The sequence below is a fragment of the Oncorhynchus clarkii genome, chromosome 9 (genome assembly GCF_045791955.1).
Source record: "Oncorhynchus clarkii lewisi isolate Uvic-CL-2024 chromosome 9, UVic_Ocla_1.0, whole genome shotgun sequence".
NCBI classification, from domain to species: domain Eukaryota; kingdom Metazoa; phylum Chordata; class Actinopteri; order Salmoniformes; family Salmonidae; genus Oncorhynchus; species Oncorhynchus clarkii.
The window spans coordinates 56864529-56892322 of NC_092155.1; the positions used below are offsets into that span (position 1 = coordinate 56864529).

Consider the following 27794-nt stretch of genomic DNA (forward strand, 5'->3'; position numbering starts at 1 on the left):
CTGTGGCCTGATGCTAGAGAGAGGCAGGATTAGCCCCTCAATTATTTGTTCGAATTACAGTATGTACTTTTAGTTTCTACCTTTTTTTTCTCATTACTGTAATTCCGTAAATTACTACAGACTATTGAAGCAAACTGCTAATTTTCATTTACCTTAAAGAATTGTTATGTTCTAAAAATTGTAATAAATCATGTGAAAGAATGTCACTCTTTTCTTTGAAGAAAATATTACTTTGTATGAAGTCACTGAAATTGTTCAAACTGTAAAGATGAAAAGTTTGTATTTTCTGTATTGGTGTTTGATGCTAGTGTTTTTACTCTCAGTGTGTTCTGAGTGACAGTGTGTGTTATCTCAGTGAGGGTTGTGCATAGTGTTTGGCTGCACTGAGCGTGTTTTGAGCCATGTGTTAAGAGTTGTGTTGCTTGGAATGAGTTTTGCAGGTGATGTGAACTGTTTAGCTCAGGTGACTGTTGGTAGTGCAGACTGTAGTTAGAGTTTTGCACATGTGACTCCAGTTGTGCCCACTGTCGTTTAGCAATCGAAAAAAACTGTAATCGGAATGGCCGATTAATTAGGGCCGATTTCAAGTTCATAACAATTGGAAATCCATATTTTTTTTACACCTTTATTTAACTAGGCAAGTTAAGCAGTTAAGTTAAGCAGTTAAGTTAAGCAGTTAAGAACACATTCTTATTTTCAATGACAGCCTAGGAACGGTGGGTTAACTGCCTTGTTCAGGGGCAGAATGATTTTAACTTGTCAGCTAGTGGATTCGTTTTTGCAACCTTCCGGTTACTAGTCCAACGCCCTAACCACCTGCCTTACATTGGACCTGTTATGCGAGGACAGCAAGAAGCCAAGGTAAGTTGGTAGCTAGCATTAAACTTAAAAAAACAATCAATCTTCACATAATCACTAGTTAACTACACACGGTTGATGATATTACTAGTTTATCTAGCGTGTCGTGCGTTGCATATAATCGATGTGGTGCCTGTAAAATCGACTCACAGCCAACTTCGCCAAACGGGTGATGATTTAGCACTGTCGTTGCACCAAACCTAACCATAAATATCAATGCCTTTCTTTAAAATCAATACACAAGTATATATTTTTAAACCTGTATATTTAGTTAATATTGCCTGCTAACATGAATTTCTTCATGCAAGCAGTCAGGGTATATGCAGCAATTTGGGCCGCCTGGCTCGTTGCGAACTGTGTGAAGTCCATTTATTCCTAACAAAGACCGTAATTAATTTGCCAGAATTGTACATAATTATGACATAACATTGAAGGTTGTACAATGTAACAGCCATATTTAGACTTAGGGATGCCACCCGTTAGATAAAATACGTAACGGTTACATATTTCACTGAAAGAATAAATGTTTCGTTTTCGAAATGATAGTTTCCGGATTTTAACATATTAATGACCAAAGGCTCGTATTTCTGTGTGTTATTATGTTAGAATTAAGTCTATCATTTGATATTTGATAGAGCAGTCTGACTGAGCGATGGTAGGCAGCAGCAGGCTTATAAGCATTAATTCAAACACCACTTTCGTGCGTTTTGCCAGCAGCTCTTCGCAATGCTTCAAGCATTGAGCTGTTCATGACTTCAAGCCTATCAACTCCCGAGATTAGGCTGGTTTAACCGATGTGAAATGGCTAGCTAGTTAGCGGGGTGCGCGCTAATAGCGTTTCAATCGGTGACGTCACTCGCTCTGAGACTTGGAGTAGATGTTCCCCTTGCTCTGCCAGGGCCGCGGATTTTGTGGAGCGATGGGTAACGATGCTTCGAGGGTGGCTGTTGTCGATGTGTTCCTGGTTCAAGCCCAGGTAAGGACCAGAAGAGGGATGTAAGCTATACTGTTACACTGGCAATACTAAAGTGCCTATAAGAACATCCAATAGTCAAAGGTATATGAAATACAAATGGTATAGCGAGAAATAGTCCTATAATTCCTATAATAACTACAACCTAAAACTTCTTACCTGGGAATATTGAAGACTCATGTTAAAAGGAACCACCAGCTTTCATATGTTCTCATGTTCTGAGCAAGGAACTTAAATGTTAGCTTTCTTACATGGCACATACTGCACTTTTACTTTCTTCTCCAACACTTTGTTTTTGCATTATTTAAACCAAATTGAACATGTTTCATTGTTTATTTGAGGCTAAATTGATTTTATTGATGTATTATATTAAGTTAAAATAAGTTGTTGTTTTTTTTGGTCCTCCAATAATCGGTATCGTTTTCGGCGTTGAAAACTCATAATCGGTCGACCTCTAGTGAACACATATGCACGAACCACTTTTTTTTTTAAATTGTTTAATTTTTTTTAATTTTTAACAAGTAATTTTTTTCGCTCCACTTCACCAATTTGGACTATTTTGTGTATGTCCATTACATGAAATCCAAATAAAAATACATTTAAATTACAGGTTGTAATGCAATAAAATAGGAAAAACGCCAAGGGGGATGAATACTTTTGCAAGGCACTGTATATTCCTGTGACCCCTGTGCTGTGGGAAAGCACTCCTAAAAAACAACAAACTGTGTCTCTGTGAAGATGGCAGTGTCATAATAAACTCTAAGGCACTCCAAGGAGAAAGCTATAAAGGATACTGCCTACCCTGGGTATTTGGTCTGGCTGCTTAAAATCCACGGTCGCCTGACTTCCCAGGGAAGGTAGAGTCCAAAGCTATCACACTGCAGGAGCACAGCAGTCACACAGCACTGCAAAACCAACTAGCTGGCGACTGAGAATGGGATAGATCAATCATTCTAGAAACCAACAGTTTCTTGCATTGTATGCACCCACATGCACTCAAAAGCGACATTCAAACACTGCCAATACCATACACCATACCATGCATTTATATAGTCCCCAAACATGTGTTGTCGTTGGTATGTTACCTAATAACAATGTGATATGAGTGTGGTAGAGCCTGGGAGATATAGCAGTAAAGCAGCCACCCTCCTGCGGAATAGACAGAGTCAACACCCTCTCTCTTTGGATAGTCTAATACATTTCTGACAATGACCTCATTTTATAGCAGGAGTTAAAGCTCCACAGCATGCATAAAACCAGTTTCAATTGCATTAACTGAAGTCCAAAAGAAGACAAATACCCTTATTCTTCCCTGAAGGCTGGGCATCTACATCCACTTTCCATTTGTGCATGGCAGAAGTATAGAAGTGTTCTCTCTCACTCTTTTCCTCCTTCTCTATCCCTCTTCTCCCTCTCCCTCTCTCCCTCGCTCAGTCTCTCTCCCTCCCTTTACCTCTCTCTCTGTCTGATGAGAGGGAAGCGATCCCTGATACAGGCTGAGAGCCGACTTTTGACCGAGCAATACAAGCCTAACAGGACCAACTCATTTTCTTAAATAGCACAATTACCACACTGCAGTTTGGAGCCAGCTTCGATTATCTACAGCAAATTCCATGATAAAATACAACATTTCTTGGATTTTAGAAGCACTTAAAAACACTTCAGGGATTCTCTTTAGCATACAGTCAGAGGGATTTCAAATCCCAGAACAAGGCCTGTGAGGGAGAGCAGCTAGGTTTTTCAGCACACATTCCCAGTACTAGATCACATCCTCAGGCACTGTGCATTCTCCGCTCACTGGCCTATTTACTTAAGTGTGTGTGAGTGTGTGTGTGTGTGTGTGTGTGTCTCTGTGTGTGTGTGAGTGTGTGTGTGTGTCTCTCTCTCTCTCTGTGTGTGTGTGTGTGTGTGTGTGTGTGTGTGTGTGTGTGTGTGTGTGTGTGTGTGTGTGTGTGTGTGTGTGTGTGTGTGTGTGTGTGTGTGTGTGTGTGTGTGTGTGTGTGTCTGTGTGTGTGTGTGTGTGTGTGTCTGTGTGTGTTGGTTCTTCTATCCTTGTGGGGACCTAAAATCTCCAAAAGACCCCACAAGGATTGTTAAGCAAGGGCAATTGTCTCTCATGGGGACATCTGCCATATCTGCATGAGGGCAAAGGCTATTTTAAGCTTAGGGGTTAAGTTTAGGGATACAATTATGGTTAGGGGTTAGAGTAAGGGGTCAGGGTTAAGGTTAGGGATATAATTAGGTTTAGGGTTAGAGTAAGGGGTCAAGGTTAAGGTTAGGGATATAATTAGGTTTAGGGTTAGAGTAAGGGGTCAGGGATATAATTAGGTTTAGGGTTAGAGTAAGGGGTCAGGGTTAAGGTTAGGGATATAATTAGGTTTAGGGTTAGAGTAAGGGGTCAGGGTTAAGGTTATGGATATAATTAGGTTTAGGGTTAGAGTAAGGGGTCAGGGTTAAGGTTATGGATATAATTAGGTTTAGGGGTAGAGTAAGGGGTCAGGGTTAAGGTTAGGGATATGATTAGGTTTAGGGTTAGAGTAAGGGGTCAGGGTTAAGGTTAGGGATATAATTAGGTTTAGGGTTAGAGTAAGGGGTCAGGGTTAAGATTAGGGATATAATTAGGTTTAGGGTTAGAGTAAGGGGTCAGGGTTAAGGTTAGGGATATAATTAGGTTTAGGGTTAGAGTAAGGGGTCAGGGTTAAGGTTAGGGATATAATTAGGTTTAGGGTTAGAGTAAGGGGTCAGGGTTAAGGTTAGGGATATAATTAGGTTTAGGGTTAGGGAAAATAGGATTTTGAATGGAAATACACTTTAGGTCCCCACGAGGATAGAAGAACATAACGTGTGTGTGTGCACGATCGTGTGCATGTGTACATGTTTCTAAAGTTGTTCTTGACATGTTTAAGAAAGTGTAAGTGTTTGTATGCATTGGTTTAGGGATGTATGGGTTTGCACAGTGCCTTCAGAAAGTATTCGTATCCCTAGACTTATTCCACATTTTGTTGTGTTACAGCCTCAATTCAAAATGGATTAAATATATTTTCTTCCTCACCCATCTACACACAATATCCCAGAAATGTTTGCTAATTTAAAGTATTCATGCCCCTTAGTCAATGCATGTTAGAATCACATTTGGCAGTGATTACAGCAGTGAGTGTTTCTGGGTAAAACTCTAAGAACAGTACTAGTGCTGAGTAATAGCGCTTTTTAAGGTCGGTTTGTTTTCGGTTTGATAATCACAAAATAATCACGGTTTTCCAACTGTAGATGTGTTCATGCAGAAGGTATCCTCACTACCTCCCCTCACTGGCCCACACACACAATACTCTATCCTGTAAAAGTGGAATTATGTTTTTACACATTTTTACAAATTCATAGAAAATGTAAAGCTATTTCTTTATTATGACAAGCCTCAATAAGTTCAGGAATAAAAGTGTGCTTAACCAGTCACATAATAAGTTGCATGGACTCACTCTGTGTGCAATAATAGTGTTTAACATGATTTTTGAATGACTACCTCGTCTCTGTACCCCGCACATATCTGCCTCAGTCGAGCAGTAAATTTCAAACACAGATTAAACCACGAAGACCAGGGAGGTTTTCCAATGACTCGCAAAGAATGGCACCTATTGGAAGATAGGTCTTAAAAAAGCAGACATTGAATATCCCCTTGAGCACGGAGAAGTTATTAATTACACTTTGGATGGTGTATCAATCCACCCAGTCACGACAAAGATACAGGCGTCCTTCCTAACTCTGTCACCAGAGAGGAAGGAAACCACTCAGGGATTTTACCATGAGGCCAATGGTGACTTTTAAACAGTTGCAGAGTGTAATGGCTGTGATAGGAGAAAACTGAGAATGAATCAACAACACTGTAGTCACTACACAATACTAACCTAATTGACAGAGTGAAAAGAAGGACGCCTGTACAGAATAAAAATCTTCCAAGGCACTAAAGTAATACTGCAAAGAATGTGGCAAAGCAATTAACTTTTGACCTAAATACAAACTGTAATGTTTGGGGTAAATCCAACACAACACATCACTGAGTACCACTCTCCATATTTTCACGCATAGTGGTGGCTGAATCATGTTATGGGTATGCCTGTAATCGTTAAGGACTGGGGAGTTAGTCAAGATAGAAAAGAAACGGAATGTAGCTAAGCACAGGCAAAATCCTAGTGGAAAACCTGGTATAGTCTGCTTTCCACCAGACACTGGGAGATGGGAAACCTCCTTTGGTTTTTGTGGTTGAACCTGCATTTGAAATTCACTGCTCGACCGAGGGACCTTACAGATAATTGTATGTGTGGGGTACAGAGATGAGGTAGTCATTCAAAAATCATGTTAAACACTATTATTGCACACAGAGTGAGTCCATGCACCTCATTATGTGACTTGTTAATCACATTTGTTTATTTAGGCTTGCCATTACAAAGGGGTTGAATACTTATTGACTCAAGACATTTCAGCTTTTCATTTATAATTAATTTGTAAAAAAATTGAAAAACAGAACTCCACTTTGACACAATGGGTTATTGTGAGTAAGCCAGTGACAAAAAAATCTCAACTTAATCAATTAAAAAATAAAGTATTCATTATTCAGACCCTTTACTATGAGACTCGAAATTAAGCTCAGGTGCATCCTGTTTCCATTGATCACCCTTGAGATGTTTCTACAACTTGATTGGAGTCCAGCTGTGGTAAGTTCAATTAATTGGACATGATTTGTAAAGGCACACCTGTCTATATAAGGTCCCACAGTTGACAGTGCATGTCAGAGCAAAAAACAAGCCATGAGGTCGAAGGAATTGTGTCGAGGCACAGAACTGGGGAAGGATACCAAAAAATGTCTGCAGCATTGACGGTCCCCAAGAACACATTGGCCTGCATCATTCTGAAATGGAAGAAGTTTGGAACCACCAAGACTCTTCCTAGAGCTGGCTGCCCGGCCAAACTGAGCAATAGGGTTCAAGGAGATGAAACCAAGATTGAATCATGCTGTGGGGACTGGGGGACTAGTCAGGATCGAGGGAAAGATGAACGGAGCAAAGTACAGAGAGATCCTTGATGAAAACCTGCTTCAGAGGACTCAGGACCTCAGAATGGGAGCGAAGGTTCACCTACCAACAGGACAATGACCCTAAGCACACAGCCTAGACAATGCAGGAGTGTCTCTGAATGTCCTTGAGTGGCCCAGCCAGAGCCAGATCTCTTCGAGAGACCTGAAAATAGCTGTGCAGCGATGCTCCCCATCTAACCTGACAGAGCTTAAGAGGATCTGCAGAGAAGAATGGGAGAAACTCCCCAAACACAGGTGTGCCAAGCTTGTAGTGTCATACCCAAGAAGACTCGAGGCTGTAATCACTGCTAAAGGTGCTTCAACAAAGTACTGAGTAAAGTTTTATTTTATACATTTGCAAACATTTCTAAAAACCTGTTTTTGCTTTTTCATTACGTGGTATTGTGTGTGATGGGGCGTCGGTAATTGAATCAATGTTAGAATAAGGCTGTAACGTAACTACATTCCCAATTGCACTATATATACTATATATATTAGATATACTGAAAATATGTTATGACACTGAGCGGGAGACACACACACATAGGGAGGGAGACAGTAGACCTGTTTGACAGACTGCAGGGAGGGAGAGTAGACCTGTTTGACAGACTGTAGGGAGGGAGAGTAGACCTGTTTGACAGACTGCAGCAGCACAGATCAGTTACAACCAGTAGCCACCTTTATGACACACCCTCGGAGAGGAGGAAACAAGGGAGGACAACCGCTGAGGGGGAGGAAGAGAGGAGAGGAGGACAGGGAGCAGGTTACCAGGCAAGCTTCCAACTGTAGATGTGTTCATGCAGAAGGTAGCCTCACTACCTCACCTCACTGAGCCAATGTTGTTGTTTTGTTTTCATCCTGCTATCAGCTACAACAGGGATGGGTATGGTTTCACTGTGAAACAGCACAGCACCAGGCTATCTGGAATGTTCCTATGGCTCTCTTCCCTACCGTAGATGATTATGTTGTTCCTATGCATCTCAAAGTCACACACATGATTCATACAACAGGATATTAAGAAGCAGACATTCAGGTTCTAGCTTAAGAGCTCAGAGAGGAGTGACATGCTTGATTAAATGCTGCCACTTGAGGTGAGCAGACACGTACACATAGGGGGGAACACATACACTGGGATGGACACACAAACACAGACATTCAAACACACACACACACACACAGGCGCAGGCACACCATGATGCACCTAATTCCATTGGAAGAAGGACATTCATTTTGAATGTAGGGTCAAAGTCTAAAGGGGAATAATAGCTTCTAAAAGTGTGTGTGTGTGTGTGTGTGTGTGTGTGTGTGTGTGTGTGTGTGTGTGCTTGTGCGCATGTGCGTGAGTGCGTCTGTGCGTATTTACGTGCATGTGTGTGTGCGCTCCAGCGTTTGTGTGCATCAGTCTGTGTGAACACCTCCGTGTCATCCCCGGCGCTCCGGTGACCTTTTCAGTTCCTGCCGCTTGAGTTTGTGATAACACAATTACACCAGGCTAATGAACAGAGCACCCAGATAAAGTACCCGCCACGCACACTTCCGCTCAGCGTTTCAATCTCTTTTAAAGGCTACATTTGCATCTTTAATATAAATATAATTCCTCATTAATGTGCAGATGGCTGGTCAGATGTGAGTAGAGGGAAAATACACTACATGACCAAAAGTATGTGGACACGTGCTCATCAAACATCTCATTCCTAAATCATGGGCACTAATATGGACTTGATCCCCCTTTGCTGCTATAACAGCATCCACTTTTCCGGGAAGGCTTACCTCTAGATGTTGGAACATTTCTGCGTTTCCATTTAGCTACAAGAGCATCAGTGAGGTCGGACACTGATGTTGGGCGTTTTGGCCTGGCTCGCAGTCGGAGTTCCAATTCATCCCAAAAGTGTTTGGTGGGCTTAAGGTCAGGACTCTGTGAAGGCCAGTCAAGTTCTTTCACACCCATCTCAACAAACCATTTCTGTATGGACCTCGCTTTGTGCACAGGGGCATTGTTATGCTGAAACAGGAAAAGGCCTTCAACAAACTGTTTCCACAAAGTTGGAAGCACAGAATCGTCTAGAAGGTCATTGTATGCTGTAGCGTCAAGATTTCCCTTCACTGGAACTAAGGGGCCAAACCCAAACCATTATTTCTCCTCCACCAAACTTTACAGTTGGCACTATGCATTGGGGCATTGTGGTAGCATTCTCCTGGCATTCGCTAAACCCAGACTTGTCCGTCGGACTGCCAGATGGTGAAGCGTAATTCATCACTCCAGAGAATGCGTTTCCACTGCTCCAGAGTACAATGATGACGAGCTTTACACCACTCCAGCTGATGCTTGGCATTGCGCATGGTGATCTTAGGTTTGTATGCGGCTACTTCCGACGAACAGTTCTTGTGCTGTCGTTGCTTCCAGAGGCAGTTTGGAACTAGGTGGTGAGTGTTGCAACCGGGAACAGACGATTTTTACGGGCTTACGTGCTTCAGCACTCGGCGGTCCCGTTCTGTGAGCTTTTGTGACCTACCACTAGACATTTCCACTTCATAATAACAGCACTTACAGTTGACCAGGCCAGCTCTAGCAGGTCAGAAATTTTATTAACTGACTTGTTGGAAAGGTGTCATCCTATGAAGGTGCGACATTGAAAGTCACTGAGCTCTTCAGTAAGGCCATTCTACTGACAATGTTTGTCTATGGAGATAGCATGGTTGTGTGCTCGACTTTATACACCTGTCACCAATGGGTGTGGCTGAAATAACCGAATCCACTCATTTGAAAGGGTGTCCACATACTTTTGTATATATTGTGTTTTTAAATCTACATCCTCCTCCCCTCTCTCCTCTGCCCTCTGTGCTCTGACTATGTGCCCTGGTATTAACCATGCTTGCTTTTCAAAGGACATGTTAAGAGATTAAACTAATATAGACCAATGGCTGAGTGAAACTGAATGTCACCCATAGAGGACCAGTCCATTTTAAAATGGAAAAGTGCATTACTCCATCTAGGAGTAATACACTATTGTGACAGTGATCGACCATAGAGGACCCTTCAGGGCTGTGGGGGTTTGTAAGAGAATCCTTCAGGGTTGTGGGGGTTTGTAAGGGAATCCTTCAGGGCTGTGGCGGTTTGTAAGGGAACCCTTCAGGGCTGTGGCGGTTTGTAAGGGAATCCTTCAGGACTGTGGGGGTTTGTAAGGGAATCCTTCAGGGCTGTGGCGGTTTGTAAGGGAATCCTTCAGGGCTGTGGCGGTTTGTAAGGGAATCCTTCAGGGCTGTGGCGGTTTGTAGGGGAACCCTTCAGGGCTGTGGGGGTTTGTAAGGGAATCCTTCAGGGCTGTGGCGGTTTGTAAGGGAACCCTTCAGAGCTGTGGGGGTTTGTAAGGGAACCCTGCAGGGCTGTGGGGGTTTGTAAGGGAATCCTTCAGGGCTGTGGAGGTTTGTAAGGGAATCCTTCAGGACTGTGGAGGTTTGTAAGGGAATCCTTCAGGACTGTGGAGGTTTGTAAGGGAATCCTTCAGGGCTGTGGAGGTTTGTAAGGGAATCCTTCAGGACTGTGGAGGTTTGTAAGGGAACCCTGCAGGGCTGTGGGGGTTTGTAAGGGAATCCTTCAGGGCTGTGGAGGTTTGTAAGGGAATCCTTCAGGGCTGTGGAGGTTTGTAAGGGAATCCTTCAGGGCTGTGGAGGTTTGTACGGGAATCCTTCAGGACTGTGGAGGTTTGTACGGGAATCCTTCAGGACTGTGGAGGTTTGTATGGGAATCCTTCAGGACTGTGGAGGTTTGTATGGGATCCTTCAGGACTGTGGAGGTTTGTATGGGAATCCTTCAGGCTGTGGAGGTTTGTATGGGAATCCTTCAGGACTGTGGAGGTTTGTATGGGAATCCTTCAGGACTGTGGAGGTTTGTATGGGAATCCTTCAGGACTGTGGAGGTTTGTATGAGAATCCTTCTGGGCTTTCTGGCATGGGGCAGCTCTAGCTGCTGTGGTTGTGGTTCTGATTAGTGCAGGGCCTGAAAGCATTCCAGCTATGTAAGGAGATAGGGTTAGCATGGCTCCACGCCTTATAGCGCTTATTGTAATAATAAATAAAAGAGGAACAGAAAGAACATGCCTGTTTCCTTTAGGGCCTTTACTGACCCCTGCGCCTCTACCATCCCTGGGGGAATAACACTCTATTGGAGCTGCACGAGGGCGAAGGGGTGGAGGGGGGTTGATCTCTGTCAGGTTGGTAGCCTCTGATATGTGGTAAAGGCTGGTAATTCAGGCAATTCATCCAATCAAGCAATTACGTAAATTCAGTACACCTCTGAAGTATAAACAGCCGTGGCCCACTGGGGAATATAAGCCTGGATAATATAGCCATCTGTCTGGGTCTATACCACAATAATGTACTGACACTCATTTACATGTAGGATTAAGTTGTACTACCACATTACTGGAGGAATTTAGTGGAATCTACTCTAGAGAATGATTACTTGGGGGAGGGGGGGGGGTGCAGAAACAGAACAGACACCCTGAGCTTCCTGTTCTACCAGCATCACCAGTCTCCACGGCTCTCTGTCTGTGAGTTGTTGCACATCTGGAGCCAACTGGGACAGGACATCAACACCCCCACTAATCACTGAGCAAACATTCAGGAGACTCGCAACAAAAACAGGATTTTACGTAAACCAACATATTATTCCCCAAGTCTCTCTATTGCTGTGTTAGTTGTACACAACAGGATTCATTTGGGTTATAACAGTTCATAAAAAAGCCCTCCTGACATGGCGACGTATTGGTGGCCCTGACATAAACAGAGTCAGAGCCATTGTCCCTGGCCTGCTCTCTCTTCCTCCCGGCCCAAGGGATCCACTCATCACAGGAGTCTTGCAGCCACGCACGCCTCAGGGAAACAGGGAAGAATGGCTGTGGAGTCCATAAAACTAGCTAGGGTTAGGAGAGGATTGACCTTAAGAAAACACTCTAAGCCAAACACACATGGACACAGTCAAGTAAACTATACAGAGTCATGTAAACAGTCCCCTATGTGCACCCCCCCCCCCCCCCCGAACAGCTGTCGTACTAGCTACTATCCCACAGTAAAACAAATCAGTCATCCATGACTGGGACTGGGGTCCTTCAGCATCCTAAAGGCCAACACACAAAGGGGTCCTGGGTTAGTGAGAGTGGAGCCTGTGAGAGGGCTGCTGTGGATCATACCCTGCATATCTCTGCAGAGCTGTGAATCCAAACGATCTCAAATAGATCTCTCTTATCAGGCCTAGGGTTAGAAGGCGGACACAAAGCTCTATATGTAATGACCAACACAAAACCCCCAACTTGAGATGGGATCACACTGTCAAATTACACAGGGACCAAGGTCAGTGGGACAAAGCTGGAACACACACTCACTCAGTCACACACAACATCTGTCACGGGGGTAAAGCTGTTTCTCCTCACTCAGTCATACACAGACAGACAGACATACACAAACACACAGATATATAAATAGAAACACATACACAGACAGACATACATACACAAACACACAGAGATATAAATAGAAACATACACAGACAGACATACACAAACACACAGAGATATAAATAGAAACACATACACAGACAGACATACATACACAAACACACAGAGATATAAATAGAAACACATACACAGACAGACATACACACACAAACACACAGAGATATAAATAGAAACACATACACAGACGCGTAAAAAGAGCTCAAAAGATTGCAAAGAGAGAAGTTTACATTTACTGACAGAAATCTCTTCATCTCACTTTGTGGCCGTCTCAGTATCAACCACTTCACTTTCCTAAAAATCCCCTGGAGTGAGTGATGTGCTAAGCCCCTGCTAAACTTAAAGCTACATTCTGCTCCAGTGACCATTGATCCCTGAACCACTGCAGCGGGCCGGAGGATTTCTAAGGCTGACAGCTGTTTGGGCTGAGGCTGAGGCTGGGGACTGAGGCTGGGGGCTGAGGCTGAGGGGGTAGTTAGTAATGGTTAACAGTCATCCTCTCCTCCTCTCCTCATCGTCATGCTGCCATGGCATGGCTGTTACGCCCCAATGATACATCGGAGAAACACTGCAGTTAGTTCTTTCACAAATAAACAAGCGACTGATGGCAATGAGAACTAGCTACATCATTCTACCATGACCGCCCCAGTTTGAGGCTGGCTAGCGTCTCTCTCTTTCCTTTCCAAGCTGTGAAATGTGGAAAACATGTGCTAAGAGTACAGGAGGACGCCTGCCAGCAGTGCCTGGGTAAGTCAAACACCCATGCTTTTGTATGTCCAACAACAAAATAGCACCTTGTCTGTAATTGTCAAAATTCTTAGATTGCCGATGCCAGCTGTAGTCTGAAATGCAGAGATGGGCCAATTAAGCTTCATGCGGCCCTGAATTGATCTCTTTTCACTCATTTATTTCTATTGTGGATTTTTTTTAAATGTTGCTACCAGGGGGAAAACATCTGACAATCGTCAGCACAGTTCCACTGTAATGTGATTGAGGTCTAATGTGGCAGTAGGTGACCAACTGAAATGCAGGTAAACAAACACACATCCTGAAACCACCTCCCATACAGAGACAGCCAGAGGCACACAGCTGGTCTGTTCTCCTTCTCCCCTGAACGATGATGGTCAGCAGGGAAACATGTGAAGAGAATCTCATCAGGAGGAAGGAATGTGAACCCTGACCCCGGCCCGGGACCCACAGCAGGCCAGGGCCTTCATTGGGCTGCCAGTATAATCATTTCCAGAGCAGGCCATTCTGACAGGCAGAGAGAGGGGGAAGGAGAGGGGGGGAGTAGTGGGCTTCAAAGCCTGCTGGGTAACGTCTGCACACACCAGGTCTGCTAAAGAAATCACACTGCCGATGTTCCCTAGAACAGGCCATGTTTCTCAGCCCATGACTCACTTCTCCTCCCCCTCCACCTCCACACCACCACTGACAGGCTTCTCTCCACACCATGTCCAACCAGCACGTTACAGGAACACAGAAGACTGCCTGGGCTGGTGCTACATCCCTGCATGTCATAGCAACCAGTTAACTACTAAACTAGAGCAGAGCGTTGCTCAGCGACACAGAACAGCCAGTGGTGTTGAAGAAGCTGTGTTAACCAAATGTTATTTGTCACATGTGCCAAATACAACACCTTCACCTTACAGTGAAATGCTTACAACCTTACAGTGAAATGCTTACAACCTTACAGTGAAATGCTTACAACCTTACAGTGAAATGCTAACTTACAAACCCTTAACCAACAATGCTTTAAGAAGCCTTTTGGACCTTGACTTGGCGCTCCGGTACCGCTTGCCGTGGTGTAGCAGAGAGAACAGTCTATGACTAGAGTGGCTGGAGTCTTTGACAATTTTTAAGGTCTTCGTCTGACACTGCCTGGTGTAGAGGTCCTGGATGGCAGGAAGCTTGGCCGCAGGGCCGTACGCACTACCCTCAGTAGTGCCTTGCGGTCGGAGGCCGAGCAGTTGCCCTACCAGGCAGTGATGCTCTTGATGGTGCAGCTGTAGAATCTTTTGAGGATCTGAGGACCCAATCCGTGAAGGCCTGGTAAAGTATAGGTCACCCAGCATGGTAACATTGAAAAATGGCACTCTTTATTCTGACCTTTCACTTAACTCTTTCACATCCCCACAGAAGGGGTGCACGTTTTCACACATTCCTCCGGCGATGCATGGTGGTACCATTTGGCTGTGTGTTTGTGTGTGTGTTTGTGTGTGTGTGTGTGTGTGTGTGTGGAGAGTAATCCCACACATAGAGATCTGGAAAAGTATAGCCTTGGCCTGGCCAACTGTCCATCAGATGCATGGGACTGGGAGCTCCTCTGCTCAGACATGGAGGCAAGGATTGCAAACCCTATGACCGTCTCGGGCCTTGTGGCGGCAGAGAGCAGGGGGCTTAGGACTGCACCGTGATACATCAGGAGGAGCAGGACAAAGCCATGAATAAATACATGAGTTAAACAAAGGGAGAAGGGAAATATCCTTTTCCTGCATGTTGCGGTTTGCAGGATAACCCATCCCTCCCAGACAGATCAATAGGCTAATTCAAATCCTTTAATGGGGTATTAATTAGGAGATTACTGAACGAACAGCAGTCTGCACTTCACCACTTCACCCCTCTTTGGTCTGCACTGCAGATATCAGTGGAGACCACTGTCTTAGGACAAGACCGTATTTGGACCAGAACCCCACCACACCTCACACACTGCTGGTCCAATGTCAGTATAGACCTCGGTCAGAAAACATGACATCTGGACAAGAACTCAACCACAGCTCACCTCACACACTGCTCGTCCAAAAGACAGTGGAGAATGCTGTCAGAGGACCACATATGGACCAGAACTCAACCACACCTCACACACAGTTGGTCCCATGTCATTAGAGCCTAAACAATGTATCTGACAGGGAAGGATAGAGACCTAGAGAAAGAGGCCCCAGAGCTGTGAGAGTGGTTAACAAGCTACCCCTCACCCTGTTTCCCAGGCCCATATCCCCTTCTGAAGACAGCATCCCTCGACACTTCTAGTGTTGTGATGACACCAGATGTCAGTCACTTCAGCACTGAGGCAAACACCACAGGGAGGGAAGGACAATAGCCACAGACAGACAGACAGACAGACAGGGGGAAGGGAACGTAAGGGGGTTGCTGCTGCTGCGGGGAAGTGTGAATCCTTGTGGTGATAAACAAATAAACACAAGGCCGTTTCAGCCACAGTACTCCGACAGGGGGTGAACTAGGGACTCTTAGCCCAGCTGAGGGAGGCTAGTGTTGGGGGAACACCCCCTCTACGCTCCCCTCTCCTCCCTCCAAAAACAAGGTCTGTCCTCCCTGTCCTGTCCCCACAGAGAGATGATTTGTTGGACTAGTGGTGTCCTTACCACCGGGCCTCCCCAGGGCCAGGCTCGTCCTGTGAGCCACACTCTCTATTAGTCTTACTTACAGACCTGACCTGGCCTGCTGAATTATTCACAGCCCTCTGTACACAGAGCAGCAGCCTGGTAATAGACTTAATGCAGTATATCGGAGAGGAGAGAGAAAATGACAAAATAAAGATCTAGAAGTAATAGTAGTAAATTAGCAACACATATGAATAATGCTGAGTTCTTTCAAAGAATAAACTACTGACTTTACTTTAGTTTCTCAACAGGGAATAATTCATAGAAGGCTGTACACACACACACACTGTACACACACTGTACACGCACTGTACACACACTGTACACACACTGTACACACACACACACAATGTAGACACACACACACACAGTATGTAGCAGCAAATGTCTTAGTGTGGCGGTGTTCTCATTAGGAACCCCGACCTGCCTGGAGCAGAGCTTCCTCAGCTAGTCTCAGCTGAGATCACTAAACAAACACTCTTCAAAATACATTTGGAAAGATAAAACAGCATAAGTCAGGAAATGACTTGAGTGAATTCATCTCCATGCATTTCTACAGCCTCGTCTCACAGAATGCTACAACAGCAAAAGCTAATGATAGGAGATAGCAGGCAGCAGATGGTAGTGTATATGGGTTAGCCTGGATCTACGGACTGATAAGGCTGAGAGATATGCTGATATTGAAACAGAGAAGGATCCTGGAGTAGCAGCGGTGGGGGTAGGGGGAGAGGGTCTTTTCAGGTGCAAAGCTCCCTCCCACTAGGAGGTTCGAAGCATCTGAGCTAGACAGGGGGGCATACTGGCCTTGAGGCCTCGGTACCCAGTCCAGACCCGTCTCTGAGCTGTTATACAGAGCCAACAGCAGAGTGTGTTAGAACACTAGTCCAGATAAGAACACTGAGTCCTGATAGGGCTAGGCTAGCACTATGTTATCAAACCACTCCAAGGTCATTGGAACAGCCTTTTTATTATTGGAGTAGTGTAATAATAACTTCCACTTAGAGGTATGTGTGCTCTCTCTCACACACACACACACACACACACACACACACACACACACACAGACACAGACATTTTTGCCTTTGACTAAGCACTCAACAAAATGAGGTGGGCAAGCCAGTGTCCTAATCAGGAGGAGTGTTATGCATGCTGACTAAGATGTTCCCAGGCTCCTGCCCACACTGTCACTGTCGTAGTCACCATCAGACTCGTCATCCCAGGAAAGCCCTTCCTCTCCTCCCCTCTCCCCTCCTCTCCTCCCCTCACCTCTCCTCTTTTCTGCTAGCCAAGGAAAACAGCAGATCAGGATAGGAGATGTGTCTCAAAACTATGTGAGGAAAAAAACTGATTTGGCCATGGCCCAGGGCTATAATATGATATGAATTGTGAAGGATGATGGGAGATGTTGCCTGACGACTCACCCTGAATTTATTTCCGCTGCACTATCGATAGCTACCTACTGCCATCCTTGAAGAATTTCCCACTGGGCACACACTGGTTGAATCACCGTTGTTTCCACGTCATTTCAATGAAATTACATTCAACCAATGTGGAATAGACGTTGAATTGGGTTGTGTGACAACAAAATGAGGGGCATTGTCAAAAACAAATGAATAAGTGATTGGATGGTCTCTAACAAATCTAACCAATCAGAGTATCAAAGTTGACAACACGTAGGCCCAACCCATCGGTTTCTGGGACCAATCAGAAGGGTCACAATGTGTTAGAGTTCTAGAAATTGTCGGGGAGGGAGGCAAATGTAGACTTGTGGAAAATAAATGTCAGTTGGCCGGAGAGATGTGGGTGGGTAGCCAGGCAAGGGACAATGGTGACGATCTGCCAGGGTGCTGTTGCAGGGATACTGACAGTGGTTTACTACTCCAATAACATGGAATGGACCGGTCCTCTTTGAGCCACATGCACTGTATGGACAACAATCAAAACACATGTTTTGTAGAGAAAGGAGCTTTGAGGAATAAGTACTAATAAAATTGTGTTTATTCCTGACAAAACCTTGCAGGCCATCCACTAAATATTCAAATTGAATTTGAGAAAACAAACGGCATACTTGCTGTGGCAAAAATAAAACTGAATACTAATCACTGAGTTAGAGCCTGTTTTCTAAACATACTGTGGGTTTGATCAGAACACATTGGACACTTCGGTCTCCTCCATTTTCTGCACCTGTCATTTTCCCCCTGAACATTTTGAAAGAGAACCTATTTCAATCTCTGTCCTTTTGATTTAGGTGCCCTTTTACAGCAAAGCCAGCTTCAAAACATTTCAGACTTAAAAGCTCCACTATCCCTGACAGACCAGCCCTGAAAGAGAGGATAGTGAAAAAAGGGGACAAAAATAAACAAAGAATAGTTTGTTATTATTGAGATTAATTCTATATCTTAACAAAACATTTCAAACAGGCTAGGTGAAAATAACTATTTCAATGAATCAACAGTAATTGATTAACAATGACATTGAGTGATTCCTCACGTAACGAAGACAAAAAAAAAGTTGCATGGACTCACTCTGTGTGCAATAATAGTGTTTAACATGATTTTTGAATGACTACCTCCTCCCTGTACCCCACAAATGCAATTATCTATAAGGTCCCTCAGTCGAGCAGTGAATTTAAAACACAGATGCAACCACAAAGACGAGGGAGGTTTTTCAAAGCCACACAAAGGCTACCTGTTGGTAGAAGGGTAAAAATAAAAAAGCACACATTGAATATCCGTTTGAACATGGTGAAGTTATTAATTACACTTTGGATGGTGTATCAATACACCCAGTCACACAAAGATACAGGGGTCCTTCCTAACTCAGTTGCCGGAGAGGAAGGAAACCACTCAGGGATTTCACCAAGAGGCCAATGGTGACTTTAAAACAGAGGATGGATCAACAACATTGTAGTTACACCACTATACTAACCTAAATGGCAGAGTGAAAAGAAGAAAGCCTGTAGAGAATACAAATATTCCAAAATATGCATCCTGTTTGCAATAAGGCACTAAAGTAAAACTGCAAAAAATGTAGCAAAGCAATGAACGTTATGTCCTGAATACAAAGCATTATGTTTGGGGCAAATCCAACACAACAAATCACTGAGTACCACTCTTCATATTTTCAAGCATGGTGGTGGATGCATCATGTTATGGGTGTGCTTGTCGGCAAGGACTAGGGAGTTTTTTTTAGGATAAAAAGAAATGGAATAGAGCTAAGCACAGGAAGAATCCTAGAGGAAAACCTGATTCCGTGTGCCTTCCAACAGACACTGGGAGACAAATTCACATTTCAGCAGGACAATAACCTGAAAGGGCATAGTTACAGTTTTGATGTAAATCTACTTGAAAATGGCTGTCTAGCAATGATCAACAAGCAATGTAACAGAGCTAGAATAATTTTGTAAAGAATAATGTGCAAATATTGTACAATCCAGGTGGACAAATCTCTTAGAGACTTACCTAGAAAGAATCACAGATGTTATGACTGCCAAAGTTGATTCTAAAATGGATTGACTCAGGGGTGTGAATACTTAAGTAAATTAGATATTTCTGTATTTTATGTTAAATAAATTTGCAAGAACAATTCTATAACGTGAGCGTCTAGTAAACCAATGGTTGCATTTTTGAATCTCATCACGGACTACTTTTTAACTATTTCACAAATAGTTAGCATGTTAGCTAACCCTTCCCCTAACTTAATTTCTAACCTTACCCCTAACCTTAACCCCTAACACCTAGCATAGATAACGTTAGCCACCTAGCTAACATTAGCATTAGCCACCTAGCTAACATTTTGGAATTTATAACATACTGTATCATACGAGTCAGAGAGTCTCAGATTTACGTTTACTATGTTACGTCCACCCCTGAGTCCATGTTGTGTCACAGGCCATGGCAAACTGTTTAGAATTGCAGGAAAATTGCTTTAAAACAGAAACGTTTTCTCACAGCCTACTAACAAAATATTAAGAATAGCATGACATTACAGTGCATTTGGAAAGTATATAGACCTGTCACTGTTTTTTTCCCCTCAATCAATTTACAAACAATACCCATAATTACAGAGCAAAAACACATTTAAAAATGTTTTAATAATAAACTGTAGATCATCTCAAGCTGACTAGTCTCCCAGTTCATGTTCATGTTTTTTTATTTCACCTTATTTAACCAGGTAGGTTAGTTGAGAACAAGTTCTCATTTACAACTGCGACCTGGCCAAGATAACGCAAAGCAGTGCGACAACAAACAACAACACAGAGTTACACATGGAATAAACATGAGCGTGCAAGTAGCGGTACTGGGGTGGAAAGGAGCAAAAATAAATAAAATAAATAACAATATGGTGATGAGGTAGTTGGATGGGCTATTTACAGATTGTCTATGTACAGGTGCAGTGATCTGTGAGCTAATATGAGTCTCCAGCTTCGGTGATTTTTGCAGTTTGTTCCAGTCATTGGCAGCAGAGAACTAGAAGGAAAGGAGGCCAAAGTAGGAATTGGCTTTGGGGGTGACCAGTGAAATATACCTGCTGGAGAGCGTGCTGCGGGTGGATGCTACTATGATGACCAGTGAGCTGAGATAAGGCAGGGCTTTACCTAGCAACGACTTATTGATGACCAGGAGCCAGTGGGTTTGGCGATGGATATGAAGCAAGGGCCAGCAAACGGGAGCATGCATACAGGTCGCAGTGGTGGGTAGTATATGGGGCTTTGGTGACAAAACGGATGGCACTGTGATAGACTGCATCCAATTTGCTGAGTAGAGTGCTGGAGGCTATTTTGTAAATGACATCGCCGAAGTCAAGGATCGGTAGGATAGTCAGTTTTACTAGGGTATGTTTGGCAGCATGAGTGAAGGATGCTTTGTTGTGAAATAGGAAGCCGATTGTAGATTTAATTTTGGATTGGAGATGCTTAATGTGAGTCTGGAAGGAGAGTTTACAGTCTAACCAGATACCTAGGTATTTGTAGCGAAACATCCCTATAGCATGATGCTGCCACCATCATGCTTCACCGTAGGGATGGTATTGGCCAGGTGTTGAGCGATGCCTGGTTTCCTCTAGACGTGAAGCTTGGCATTCAGGCCAAATAGTTCAATCTTGGTTTCATCAGACCAGAGAATCTTGTTTCTCATGGTCTGAGAGTCCTTTAGGTGCATTTTGGCAAACTCCAAGTGGGTTGTCATCTGCCTTTTTCTGAGGAGTGGCTTCCGTCTGGCCACTCTACCATAAAGACCTGATTGGTGGAGTGCTGTAGAGATGGTTGTCCTTCTGGAAGGTTCTCCCCTCTCCACAGAGGAACTATGGAGCTCTGTCAGAGTGACCACCGGGTTCTTGGTCACCTCCCTGACCAAGGCCCTTCTCCCCCGATTGCTCAGTTTGGCCGGGCGGCCAGCTCTAGGAAGAGTCTTGGGAGTTACAAACGTCTTCAATTTAAGAATGATGGAGGCCATTGTGTTTTTGCGGCCCTTCAATGCTGCAGACATTTTTGGTACCCTTCCCCAGATCTGTGCCTCAACACAATCCTGTCTCAGAGCTCTATGAACAATTCCTTCCACCTCATGGCTTGGTTTTCACAATAAATTGTAAAAAAAAAAAAAAACGTGATTGATTTTAGAACAAGGCTGTAACGTAACAAAATGTGGAAAAGTCAAGAGGTCTGAATACTTTCCAAATGCACAGTATCAATAAAACTGCACACTTTTCTCTCTGCCCTGTGGATACATTTATTTAATTGCAGGACATTAAGAGTTTTCCTAAAAAAAAAAAATAAAGCCATATATATATATACAGTTGAAGTCAGAAGTTTACATATATCTTAGCCAAATACATTTAAACTCTGTTTTTCACAATTCCTGACATTTAATCCTAGGAAAAATTGCCTGTCTTACGTCAGTTAGAATCACCACTTTATTTTAAGAATGTGAAATGTCAGAATAATAGTAAAGAGAAGGATTTATTTAAGCTTTTATTTCTTTCATCACATTCCCAGTGGGTCAGAAGTTTACATACACTCAATTAGTATTTGGTAGCATTGCCTTTAAATTGTTTAACTTGGGTCAAACGTTTTGGGTAGCCTTCCACAAGCTTCCCACAATAAGTTGGCTGAATTTTGGCCCATTCCCCCTGACAGAGCTGGTGTAACTGAGTCAGGTTTGTAGGTTTGCTCGCACACGCTTTATCACTTCTGCCCACAAATTTTCTATGGGATTGAGGTCAGGGCTTTGTGAGGGCCACTCCAATACCTTGACTATGTTGTCCTTAAGCCATTTTGCCACAACTTTGGAAGTATGCTTGGGGTCATTGTCCAGTTGGAAGACCCATTTGCGACCAAGCTTTAACTTCCTGACTGATGTCGTGAGATGTTGCTTCAATATATCCATACAATTTTCCCTCCTCATGATATCATCGGATTTTGTGAAGTGCACCAGTCCCTCCTGCAGCAAAGCACCCCCACAACATGATGCTGCCACCCCCGTGCTTTATGGTTGGGATGGTGTTCTTGGCTTGTAAGCCCCCCCTTTGTCCTCCAAACATAACAATGGTGATTATGGCCAAACAGTTCTATTTTTGTTCCATCAGACCAGAGGACAAAAGGTACGATCTTTGTCCCCATGTGCAGTTGCAAACCGTAGTCTGGCATTTTCATGGTGGTTTTGGAGCAGTGGCTTCTTCCTTGATTAGCGGCCTTTCAGGTTATGTCGATATAGGACTCGCTTTACTGTGGATATACAGTGCCTTGCGAAAGTATTCGGCCCCCTTGAACTTTGCGACCTTTTGCCACATTTCAGGCTTCAAACATAAAGATATAAAACTGTATTTTTTTGTGAAGAATCAAAAACAAGTGAGACACAATCATGAAGTGGACATTTATTGGATATTTCAAACTTTTTTAACAAATCAAAAACTGAAAAATTGGGCGTGCAAAATTATTCAGCCCCTTTACTTTCAGTGCAGCAAACTCTCTCCAGAAGTTCAGTGAGGATCTCTGAATGATCCAATGTTGACCTAAATGACTAATGATGATAAATACAATCCACCTGTGTGTAATCAAGTCTCCGTATAAATGCACCTGCACTGTGATAGTCTCAGAGGTCCGTTAAAAGCGCAGAGAGCATCATGAAGAACAAGGAACACACCAGGCAGGTCCGAGATACTGTTGTGAAGAAGTTTAAAGCCGGATTTGGATACAAAAATATTTCCCAAGCTTTAAACATCCCAAGGAGCACTGTGCAAGCGACAATATTGAAATGGAAGGAGTATCAGACCACTGCAAATCTACCAAGACCTGGCCGTCCCTCTAAACTTTCAGCTCATACAAGGAGAAGACTGATCAGAGATACAGCCAAGAGGCCCATGATCACTCTGGATGAACTGCAGAGATCTACAGCTGAGGTGGGAGACTCTGTCCATAGGACAACAATCAGTCGTATATTGCACAAATCTGGCCTTTATGGAAGAGTGGCAAGAAGAAAGCCATTTCTTAAAGATATCCATAAAAAGTGTTGTTTAAAGTTTGCCACAAGCCACCTGGGAGGCATACCAAACATGTGGAAGAAGGTGCTCTGGTCAGATGAAACCAAAATTGAACTTTTTGGCAAAATGCAAAACGTTATGTTTGGCGTAAAAGCAACACAGCTCATCACCCTGAACACACCATCCCCACTGTCAAACATGGTGGTGGCAGCATCATGGTTTGGGCCTGCTTTTCTTCAGCAGGGACAGGGAAGATGGTTAAAATTGATGGGAAGATGGATGGAGCCAAATACAGGACCATTCTGGAAGAAAACCTGATGTAGTCTGCAAAAGACCTGAGACTGGGACGGAGATTTGTCTTCCAACAAGACAATGATCCAAAACATAAAGCAAAATCTACAATGGAATGGTTCAAAAATAAACATATCCAGGTGTTAGAATGGCCAAGTCAAAGTCCAGACCTGAATCCAATCGAGAATCTGTGGAAAGAACTTAAAACTGCTGTTCACAAATGCTCTCCATCCAACCTCACTGAGCTCGAGCTGTTTTGCAAGGAGGAATGGGAAAACATTTCAGTCTCTCGATGTGCAAAACTGATAGAGACATACCCCAAGCGACTTACAGCTGTAATCGCAGCAAAAGGTGGCGCTACAAAGTATTAACTTAAGGGGGCTGAATAATTTTGCACGCCCAATTTTTCAGTTTTTGATTTGTTAAAAAAGTTTGAAATATCCAATAAATGTCGTTCCACTTCATGATTGTGTCCCACTTGTTGTTGATTCTTCACAAAAAAATACAGTTTTATATCTTTATGTTTGAAGCCTGAAATGTGGCAAAAGGTCGCAAAGTTCAAGGGGGCCGAATACTTTCGCAAGGCACTGTAGATACTTTTGTACCTGTTCCCTCCAGCATCTTCACAAGATCCTTTGCTGTTGTTCTGGGATTGATTTGCACTTTTCGCACCAAAGTATGTTCATCTCTAGGAGACAGAACGCGTCTCCTTCCTGAGCGGTATGACGGCTGCGTGGTCCCATGGTGTTTATACTTACGTACTATTGTTTGTACAGATGAACGTGGTGGTACCTTCGGGCGTTTGGAAATTGCTCCCACGGATGAACCAGACTTGTGGAGGTCTACAATAATCTTTCTGAGGTCTTGGCTGATTTATTTTGATTTTCCCATGATGTCAAGCAAAGGGGCACTGAGTTTGAAGGTAGGCCTTGAAATACATCCACATGTACACCTCCAATTGACTCAAATGATTTCAATTAGCCTATCAGAAGCTTCTAAAGCCATGACATCATTTTCTGGAATTGTCCAAGCTGTTTAAAGGAACAGTCAACTTAGTGTATGTAAACTTCTGACCCACTGGAATTGTGATACAGTGAATTACCAGTGAAAAAATCTGCCTGTAAACAATTGTTGGAAAAATTACTTGTGTCATGCACAAAGTATATGCCCTAACCGACTTGCCAAAACTATAGTTTGTTAACAAGAAATTTGTAGAATGGTTGAAAAACGAGTTTTAATGACTCCAACCTAAGTGTATGTAAACTTCCGACTTCAACTGTAAAAATGTGCAGATTGTAGGCTACTGTAGCCTATGTATTACATTCATCTCTAGGAAGAGTCTTGGTGGTTCCAAACTTCTTCCATTTAAGAATGATGGAGGCCACTGTATTCTTGGGGACCTTCAATCTTGCAGAAATGTTTTGGTACCCTTCCCCAGATCTGTGCCTCGACACAATCCTGTCTCGGAGCTCTATGGACAATTCCTTCTACGTCATTGCTTGGTTTTTGCTCTGACATGCACTGTCAACTGTGGGACCTTATATAGACAGGTGTGTGCCTTTCCAAATCATGTCCAATCAATTGAATTTACCACAGGTGGACTCCAATCAAGTTGTAGAAACATCTCAAGGATGATCAATGGAGACAGGATGCACCTGATCTCAATTTCGAGTCTCATAGCAAAGGGTCTGAATACTTATGTAAAAAATGTATTTCTGTTTTTTATTTTTAATACATTTGTAAAAAATAAAATTAAAATTAAAAACTGTTTTCACTCATTATTCAATTTGTTCTTAAAACTGACTTGCCTAGTTAAATAAAGGTTTAAAAAAAATGTATACAAATAATATATATATATATAATATATATATAATTATATTAAAAAAGTTTAAAAAATAAATGGGGTATTGTGTGAGGAATAAAAATGTAAAAAACGATTTTAGAAGAAGGTTGTAATGTAACAAAATATGGAAAAAGTCAAGAGGTCTGAAAACTTTCCGAATGCACTGTATCTATAAAACTGCAGCCCCCCCATATCGCTCACTTTTTCAGCAAGATGAATGTGCTGACATCTAACAGATGTCTGTACAAATTAAATCAAAATTATTGTAAATATTGAAAATTGAGGAGGAATAGCCTATAAAGGTTGTTACATCCAGTGATGGCTTATTATAGCCTGGCATCCACATTGTGCTATTTATGAGTAAGGCCTACCAATAAACAGGCTATCTAATCCACAGTGCAGGCTAAACAAAACTTGGGCGGTAGTGTATGGAGTACTCCAATAATAATAATAAGAGTGACTGTTTGGTTATGCTTAGCCTAAAAACACATTTGCATCCCCTTTATCACATAACATAGGCTATACAATCCTAATAAAAATGTAATTACATATAGTAGCCTATTTATTTACACATTAGGCGATATAAACCTACCAATGGTGCATATGCTGTGGGAGTGGGAAGAACATCAATAGAGATTATGGGTGCACACCCACGGCCAGCACCGCATGCATGTAGGCTACAAACCCAAACACACTGCGATAGGGAATCCTAAAAATGCGACAACATATCAATAGACTATTCTATCTACTTAGAATAAGGTTCAAAATAATGAATGAGAGCCAGTAGAGGCTACATAGCCTCCTACATAGCCCACTGATAACAGCTGAAAACGGAACGCTAACACCATGGTTAATTCCCAAATAAATGAGGAAATACAAGGACTCACATTTCAAGAAGAATCTCATAGGCACACTGATGTCTGAACACTAATATGCGTTCAGCAATAACATCCAATTACATTCCCATCAAGCATTAGCCTGGACGGAGAGTCTAAAGTGGATGTTATTTTCGAGCGTCTTATCAACACGTTCCAGCATAGTCATAGGCCACCACTTTTATCCATTTTTTTCCGGCATCTAAATGATTTGCACAGGCTAACCTACATCGCCCAACCAGCCGTCACCTACGAATTCAGTGTCAAAACTTCATAAGATGACATTAAAGTGTCAGCGCATGTTGATGAGATGGGATACACCCGCACCAAGACATGTCAAAGCTTTGAAAATGACTTCAATAAATTGCCATTTTATTTTTCATTTTTCTCCAGGCAATGATACGGTGGCAAACCTCAAGCTCTATCTGTGCAAGTTATGGAGTTGAAAATTAATTTCGTTGAGCTCCTATTTTATTAACCTGTATGCATTAAGCATGTGAGATAACGCCCCAGCTATGAAGCCTACACACGACTGCTTGATAGGCTACTTGTATGCATTCGGCAAGTACAATGTAACTGGTCGACTTCACCAACTTGCCAATGATATCAAATATGTCGTTAAATCATTTTGGCAAAGAATGCGGTGTGCCCAAACCTGAATAAACTGAGAGATCGCAGATACTTGAACTAAAACGATCCCCCAGATCCGCATTCATTGAGTCCTCGTTTGCCTATCCGAATTATACTGATACGACGACACGACGAATAGAAACATCGGGGGAAAGCATTGGGGGAGAGAGAAGGAATGTCACTCAATGGAGCCACGAACTAAGCTACAAATTACACTGTAATAACCGCAATGTAAATCAAGTAGTTGCAGAAAAGTTTTGCTCTACTTACGGATAATTGTGATCTTGGGGTTTGTTTTCCTCAGCATGATTAAAATCTTAAACTTGCAGACATTTCCACGGCTGTCACGATACTCGTCCAAAGCTCCGAGTTCCGAGTCTTGAGCTTCTCACAGCATGAATGGAGCGGTATGCGGTGAGCTCTGGATAGAAAGTCAGCCTCGTTCTGAGCCGCAGGAATGCGCGCGGCCGCTGTCTGCTTGGTCGCGTCGCCGCCTACCGCATGTAGGTGGCAGCGTTAGGCACGGTAGTGACCACTGGATTCGAAAGCTCTGTTATAGGGCAACGTCGTCTGTCAGAATTCTTTACAAACACTGATTGATTGAAGATCATTTTTCATGATGTTAAACCATTCCAACATAATAGTCTAATGTAGCCTATTAGTGTCTAATGGTCGCCATACGTTGTCTCACGGCCACGGGAGGTAAAGGTAGGCACAAGAGGAACGATAATTTCCATAAAATGCAGGATTTTTTATTGAATAAAGGAGCAGAGAGTTATCATTGAGGATTGCGTTCAGTATATGGCTAGTCTGTTCCCCTCTTCACCCGAAGAGCTGAAACTGATTTAAATGCCCTCTGTGTTAGGAAACAG

At 43.1% G+C, this 27794-nt stretch overlaps 1 protein-coding gene across 2 annotated transcripts in view; it reads right to left on the reverse strand.

Moving 5' to 3' along the window:
• The window catches only part of LOC139416600 (plexin-A1-like), a 281448-nt gene extending 254125 nt beyond the window's left edge, over nucleotides 1–27323 (reverse strand). The window contains exon 1 of one of the 2 annotated variants that reach the window (XM_071165454.1): nucleotides 27193–27323. The gene's annotated coding sequence lies outside the window, so the exon portion shown is untranslated. The remainder of the gene's footprint in view (nucleotides 1–27192) is intronic. The other variant, XM_071165455.1, reaches the window with a different exon arrangement.
• Nucleotides 27324–27794: the final 471 nt, after the last annotated feature.